This window comes from Zootoca vivipara, chromosome 1, assembly GCF_965207765.1.
Source record: "Zootoca vivipara chromosome 1, rZooViv2.hap1.1, whole genome shotgun sequence".
Taxonomy (NCBI): Eukaryota; Metazoa; Chordata; class Lepidosauria; order Squamata; family Lacertidae; genus Zootoca; species Zootoca vivipara.
In genome coordinates, this window is record NC_142582.1 from 7,944,988 (window position 1) to 7,953,228 (window position 8,241).

Below are 8,241 nucleotides of genomic sequence, written 5' to 3' on the forward strand. Positions count from 1 at the left end.
CAGTTCCAACACGTTCTTCCTGAAGTCAGATTCAGAGCAGTTCCAGGAGTAAAAATGGTGATTGGTGTATCTCAGTACAGATTTGCTTGATGGTCCTGCATGCTTTTCATAAAGGATCTCCATTTACAAGAGAGGCTAATAGCATTAGGCCCTGAACCATCAGAATTTCCTTGGCAAAATTATTGAAGACTCCTCACAAACCTATCATTCTTCTTGGCTGTCACAACTTGTTTGGACATTATAGTAAGGGACAAGATCTTAGCTCTTTTCCTTTGCACTGGGACCACATGAAATTTGTGCCATGGGACCCCATCACTCACACCAATACAGGCAACACCATTTTCAGAACCAAATACAAAATGTGAGTGGTTGCTTAGGCATTGGTTACGACTATCTGACATCCGCCCGCCTGTGGAAGTCAGGGCGAGGAATAGAAATTGAGGAGAGAATGGAGACGGGGGTCAGAGACTCGACTCTCCTCAACTGCTCCCAGGGGCTCTTCCGTGGCCCTAGCCCCTTGTAGGGGGTACGGACGAAAGCATGGCCAGCCCCAGAATTCCTTTAACGGAATTCCCCGCGCAGCAGCAGCATTGTAGGGTCAGGCACGGCCAAGCATTTCCCCTACAGCAACCGAGACACCTTTAGGATAATTCCCAGAGCTGAAAGTGACCACTTCCCACTTGAGTTATCTCTGATATCATTAGTTTCTCCTGCTTTCCCTAAATTATTGGATGAAACGGAATATCTGATACTTGGAAATAAGAGGTGAAAATGGAATGCACAGGTCCAAGAAAAAACGATTCAGATCCTGGATTCCCATGAATTTGTTTCATTAAAGGGGGAATTGTTCTTAGAAACAGGAAACGTAATTGGTCTGTATGAGAACATAATTAACAGAATGCGCCCATTGATGACCACAACTAGTATGACAAAAAATAAAAAGTTTAAAAGACATACCTGGTTTGATAAGGAGTGTCAGAATAGTAAAAAAAAAGCTTATCTAGGGACCTCAGAAAATTGAAGTTAAAACATGATAAGCACAATCTTGTTATACAAGCTGAGGTAGCCCAATTACATTATGATTATAAATTACTACTTACAAGCAAGAAACAAATATATTATGAGCAACAGTGGAAAGCATTGGGAGATGCAGCACTTCAAAAGTATTCACGGAAATTTGGGCATCTGGTCGCCCAAGGTACAAATGGGCTGGGCTACTCGCTAGAAGCATCAGTCCAAGGAAAGGATTGGGTTACATATTTTACAGGAATATATGGCCCCCGAACCAACTCACCCTCACAAGTTGACCACATTCAGTTATCAGAACTGCCAGAATGGCCAGACGTCACGCCCAACCAGATTAAGAGGCTAATCATAAGCCAACTAGCCAATAAAGCCCCAGGAGAAGACATGATCCCAGCGGAGATTTATAAGAGAAGACTGGATTTCTGGCCACCCATTTTTGCAAAACTGTTCTCATATATTAACAGCTCAGGTCGCATACCAGAAGGGTGGAAGCTGAGCATAATTGCCCCAATATATAAAAAGGGTGATAAGAAAATTCCCGCTAATTATAGACCTATTAGTTTGCTAGATGTAGCCTCTAAATTATATGCCAGACTCCTCCTTGGGAGACTGGAAGAATGGGCAGATACAAATAAGGTGATATCTGAAGCCCAGGCAGGTTTCCAAAGAGGGAAATCCACATTGGACCAGTGCTTTGTGATGAACTTTCTGCTATGTAAATACATCCATAATTTGAAGCAAAAACTGTATGTTGCTTTTATTGATCTAAAATCAGCTTTTGATACGATTCCGAGACACACATTGTGGCAGAAATTGGGGAAGACAAATATAGATCGCCGTCTATTATTTCTTATCAGAACATTGTATACTGATACATCGATACAAGTAAAGGTGGATCTTGCCAGCCATCTCACTACAAGAATTAAGACCACTACTGGGTTTGTGTGTGTGTGTGTGTGTACCTTAAACATAGCTTCATTGCCAAATGCTGCGATAATGGTTCTGCAATAAATTGTAGAAGAAAGGGGAAGCCCACCCACTCATTGCTCCCTGAAAGCCAGGCTTCCTGTGTCTGCCAGTCTCTTACCTCATTCCCCTCACGGCATTTACACCCTCTGGTTGAGTGATTGCCCGAATCTCCGGCATCGATTTGCTTCTACGTGGCATACTTGTCTCTGCTTTCTCATTCCTTGGTCTTGGCTTAGTTCTGTGCTGTGAAGCCTCTCTGGGACACTTGGTGTGAAAGATGGAGCGGAGGATAACGCTTTGTGTCTTGCTTTCCCCCTCTCCCTTCCCAGTACCTCTCAGGAGTTGATTTACTCATTAATCCCATGGAAAAGAAAAATTCATTCCTGCTAGTTCAAGTGAATCACAAACTATTAGATGGGCTTTGTACTTGTCCCAACCCTCTCTCTCCATCCCACCCCTGTTTTCTCTCACACACTGTGTTTGTATGCAGGTGTGCGTACATATGGATTTGAGTAGAATTTTTTACACCAGTTGAAAACCAGTGATTGGAGAAGGACTGTGGGTGATTTGAGATGGGGGATCTGTTTGCAAACGGGCTGTTTACTTATTTAGCAAGGTTTGTTTGCCAATATTATACCTCCTTGTGAATATGGCTATTGTTTTTGTATTTTGTTACATGAGTTGTGTGGCATGGTTTCATTGCAATTATTGCATAGATAGAAGATAAAAATATAGTGAACCACATTGTTATTATTATTATTTATTAAATTTGTCTACCACCCTTCATTCGTAGATCTTGGGCTCGTTTACAACATAAGATAGCAAGCGGTCTATAAATGGACTGTCAGGAGTATGGGCAGGAGTCAGGCTCTGGGGCCTGTAGTGCTCTGCAGGACTGGGGCCTGCCTCAGCTTGTGCTGGAGAAGCAAGGAGTGGCCACTCAGGTGAGGCCACTTGATAACTCACTGCACCTGGTGGCAGGAGCTGGGAGGGATAAAAGCTCAGCATTTTCCTTCAGCTCTTTGCCACAGCAATGCGATCCCTGCCTTGTTGCATCTGGACTCCTGTTCCTTGATCCTTTGCCTTGCTCCTCAACCCTTGGACCTTCGCCTTGCCGACGCCTTGCTCCTCGACTCCCAGACCTCTGCCTCCGCCTTGCTCCTTGACCCTCGGGCCCTCGCCTCCGTGATGCCCTACTTCCCAACCTTCGGTTCCTTGACCCTGCGACTGCCTGCTGCTGGATCCTCAGCCCTGCACCATCCGGACCCCGTTCCTGCTTCCACACCACCATCTTGCCCCCGGTCCTGACGTCCTCAGGTGGGCCTGCTACCTCCCGCTGACCAGACCGTGACATGGACAATCAGTAGGTGCTTCCATACATTTCTTCCTCCCCACAAAGAACTTCTTGCTACCCAGGCACTCCAGCAGTGGCTCTGTTGCTCCTGCCTGACCCACTTCCTCCTTTGCCCCTGTGGCCTTCAGGGAGATAGGAGCTGGTGAGGAACAGAAGCAGCTCGTTGATGGACCTCCGCTTGTGGGGCAGGGATAGCTGGATGCTTCGGATCCTCAAGGGCACGGGCTGCATGAATTCTTGGTGGACTATCTTGCTTCCCTGTCATGGTGCTGTCAGGCAAGGAATGTCCATAGTTGAGGAATTAACTTTTTATCATCAAAAGTACACTTACAAGACATGTCCACTCACAACACAAAGAGCTCATAACTCACCTACTCTCAGAAGCCAGAAGCATCATAGCTAGACACTGGAGAGGGCCAAGTTTGGCCACCACTGGCATAGACCAATGGTATCAAATAGTATGGGAAACACCCTTATTAGAAAAACTAACCAACAAACTGAAACTAACACGGGGACAAATAGAAGAAGATGCCTTCACCCTGGTTTGGTTCCCCTTTCACAGCCCAACAAGACAACAAGAACCCACCGACATCATATGAATCAATCACAAGCAAACAAGCACACCCAACCCCAACCTAACCTCTCTCACCACCAAATGAATACAAGCGAATAGTAAAGAGAACCAGGGCCGCCTTAAGCATACCTGGCACCGTGGCGCGACGGATCCCTCCGGCGCCCCCTGCCCCATTTCCCAGCACGGCGGGCGGGCGCAGCACGGCTGCCGCCTGGAGGGCCGATGCCCTGCGTCACCCAGCCTGGCCGTAGGGCCGGCCCTGGGCCAGGGGGCGCTGCCCGCCCCCTGTTGCGACGCCCATATGCGCGACGGAGGCGGCCCCAGGCCCGTGCCTCCGGAGAGCGGCCTGAAGCTGCTGAACAGCTGAGAGGCGCGCCTGGGGCGGCCTCCGCCGCGCCTCTCAGTGGGCGCAGCGGCGCCCCTGGTGCCCCACGCCACTGGACCCGGGCCTAGAGACAGCCCTGCAGAGAACCCACACAAGTGACGCTGACACAAAACCCCACACATACACTAAGTAGAATAGAAGCATTGCCACCTGACCCCACCCCATTCATCATTCTCCCCTCCACCTCTTTCCTCCTTTTCTTCCTAATGTAACACTAATGTCTCGACAAATGAAACTGGTCTGTAAAAAACGTAACTTGAAAAAAAGAGACATTGCACATACTTTTGTAAACCAAGAAATCTTTAATAAAAATATATTTTCAAAGAAGTTTTAAAAATAGGCTTACAAGTTAGGGAAAGGCACTTCCATCAGTCCCGTTTATCTCAGCTGCTCCTAGGCCAGTGATGGGCAACCTTTTGAGCTTGGTGTGTCAAAATTCACCCAAAAACTGAGCATACCTCGGGTGGTGTGTCACTTCAAGAAAAAAAACCATAATTTTGCGATATTTATAGTTTAAATAACAAAAATGTATAATTGTAATATATAACTGTATTTAATAAACCAAAAATTAATTATTTAACCAAACCAAACCAAAAACCCCTTATTTATCACAAAGTGCCCAGAGTTGTTGAGCTTTTTGGGGGGAGCTGCTAACTAAAGTTTTGGAGGTTTTTTGGGGGGTTGCAAAAGTTGCTTTGCTTTTTTGGGGGGATGCCCCAAAGCTGCTGCGCTTTTTCTGGGGGAAAGAGAACAGAAATAAATGATGAATAATACCTTCGCTGGAACTAACATGCAGCACTGACATAGTCTGCCAAAGTGCCAGAAAAACAGCACAGAAAGGGTTAAAAAACCAATCTCTGGCTACCAGCAGAGAACAAATTGGGGGGGGGGGAACCAACAACAACAGCGTGAATGCCGATGGGGGCCGTGCTAGAAGTGAGGGCTCTGCGTGTCACATCTGACACGCGTGTCATAGGTTCGCCACCACTGTCCTAGGCAGTCACCTCAGTGTCCAGCTAGCTTCTGACACCCCCTCACTCATCTGCAGAGGAGTCTGGGAATGGCTGAACCCTGACAAAGCAACTGCAGCAGGAATTTGTAACCAAATGCATAAGGGCACTTTCATGCACTTGGAACTGTCCAAAAGGGGAAAAAAAGGTCCTGTGCCTACTTCAGAGAAAGGCACGCAACATACTTTAAAAAGCAAAGCCACTTCCCCATGCCTGACTAGCATGCCCTTTTATTACACTGCTATGGACCGCAAGAGAAATACAGAAGCAGAGTACCCTTCTACGTGGATAATATGATGTTCGAAATGCAGGGTGCCAATTTTTGAGTGACATATGAACCATCCTTAGGAAGGGAGAGAGTTCCCATGGCAGATCATGATGGCCCATGTCTAGAATCCAAAGATGGAGGATATTTACTGTGGTAAAAAAAAAAGCACCAATCAGATCCTGAACAGAAGTTATTTAACTCAAGATCACTAACCAGCGTCTAGGTACCGGTATGGGAATTCTAGTTCACCAACATCTGGAGCGCCAAACACCAGCCATCGTTCCCACGTGATCTTCTGGAAGTCCTATGCGGTAGTGGTAATACAATATTCTCCTTATGCCCATTGCTACCCTGGGGTCCTTCATGAAGAAGGGCAGGATAGAAATTCGATAGGTTAATAATACAAGGGGAAAAACACTGGTCAGAAATCCATGTTAAATTTTTCTTTACTTTGCAGCCAGACACTAAAACTCACTGACTTCCCATGACTACATAGGAAGCTTACAAGCAATCTCCAAGAGGATAAACCATCATCTATGGCCCACTGTCCTTCAAGAGATGGTGTCCATAAAGGTAAAGGGACCCCTGACCATTAGGTCCAGTCGTGACCGACTCTGGGGTTGCGTGCTCATCTCGCATTATTGGCTGAGGGAGCAGGCGTATAGCTTCCAGGTCATGTGGCCAGCATGACAAAGCCGCTTCTGGCAAACCAGAGCAGCACATGGAAACGCCGTTTACCTTCCCGCTGTAGCGGTTCCAATTTATCTACTTGCATTTTGATGTGCTTTCGAACTGCTAGGTTGGCAGGAGCTGGGACCAAGCAACGGGAGCTCACCCCGTCACAGGGATTCGAACCGCCGACCTTCTGGTCAGCAAGCCCTAGGCTCAGTGGTTTAACCACAGCGCCACCTGGGCCCCTTAATCTGACCTTATTCTATGTCATCCTTTCTGGGAGATCAACACAGCAGTGATTCCAGTTTGCCATTCAGGAAGGAAGGGAAAGAAAAGATTTGAGTGTCATCTACAGTACTTCCCGTACACAACTGATGACAGAGATACAATTGTGATCAGAGAGGGCTACTTGTCGTCACCCTCTGACTGCCAGGTTAAGGCCATCTAACTGAAGTGAACTGAGTTCCCACCAAGTGCATTTTGTGAGTTATTATTTGATTTTGTTAATATAACGATGCACGTCACCTGTTCACAGTCTCTTAAGAGCCCACAATGAGATTGAGAAGTGGTTGTCAGTTCACCAATTATCATCTGTTAAGCTAGCCTCTTGTTCTATGTGATGATGCATAATGGTACTTAAACTCTACAAATCTGTCGTACGCCATCTACTCAACAGCAATCAGATGTAGTAGGGCACACCCAAAACCACAGAACCGTTAATTCTGAGCAGGCGAAACCACCTTTCCCTTGTAGAAAACGATAGTTTCATTAATTCCAGTACATAAGAATATTCACTAGACTACAGCAACACTCTGATTCTCAAAGAAAAACGATTGTGGGAATCATTGTGTTTTTAATTTTCACCAAAATTAGTACGGGGAGATTTTCATTAACCTGGCCTCTGAACCAGGGTAATGAAATGGTTAATGAGTCTCAGCAGCAGCAATTTTTAAAATGAATTTTCACCCAAATTGCCATTGTGTTGGTTCCACACCACAGCCAGTGAGGGGACATGCAGGCTTAAGCCCTCCCTACTCCGAGCGACTTCACCTAAAAATGTTCATCCGCACTGAGGCATTGGGCCTGAAGGACCCTGTTCTCCTCACGTCCTTGGGATTAGGAGGTCTTATCCTCACGCAACTTTTTATCTCACATAGCACAACTTACTCAAGTCATGCTCAAAGACACCTCACCAGAGTCTTCCGGTTGAACCTTATATGCAAATCCATATACTGTAACATAATCAAGTTCTGGCACTGCTGTGTGTGTGTGTGTGTGTGCGCGTGTGGGTGGATGGAGGGGGGGACCATTTTGTGGAGAAAAACGGCTGGCAGGGAAAGAGTTAAGCAGGACCTGCCAAAGACATTTTTGCACCTGAGGCAAACCACAAAACGGTGCCTCCCTTCCCGCTTGGAAAGAAAGAGTGAGTGAATATCCAATTCATGAATAAGGGGGGGAATATAGATCTCTTCACCTTATCTCATGGGTGGGCTGGCCCTGGAGATACCATTTACAGGTAGGTAGCCATGTTGGTCTGACGTAGTCAAAACAAAATAATAATAATAAAAATCCTTCCAGTAGCACCTTAGAGACCAACTAAGTTTGTCATAGGTATGAGCTTTCGTGTGCATGCACACTTCTTCAGATACACTGAAACAGACTGGAGTTACCATGTCTTTCCACATATAAGACGCCCCCATGTATAAGATGACCCCTATTTTTTTAACCCAAAATTAAGAAATTAAATTGTTTAGCTTTTTTTGGGGGGGGGGGGAGAAGTCACTTCCGCCTTGCCGCAGCCACCAATCACCTGCCCAATTGCCGCTGCCAATTTCCTGCTTGCTGCTGCCATTAATCACACGTCCTCCTTCAGCATTCACTATCTGTGTATAAGACGACATCCAATTTTTGCCTTTTTTTAAAAAAGCAAAAAGCACCGTCTTATACAAGGAAAAAGACAGTAAGCATTTTCTCCTTGCCACT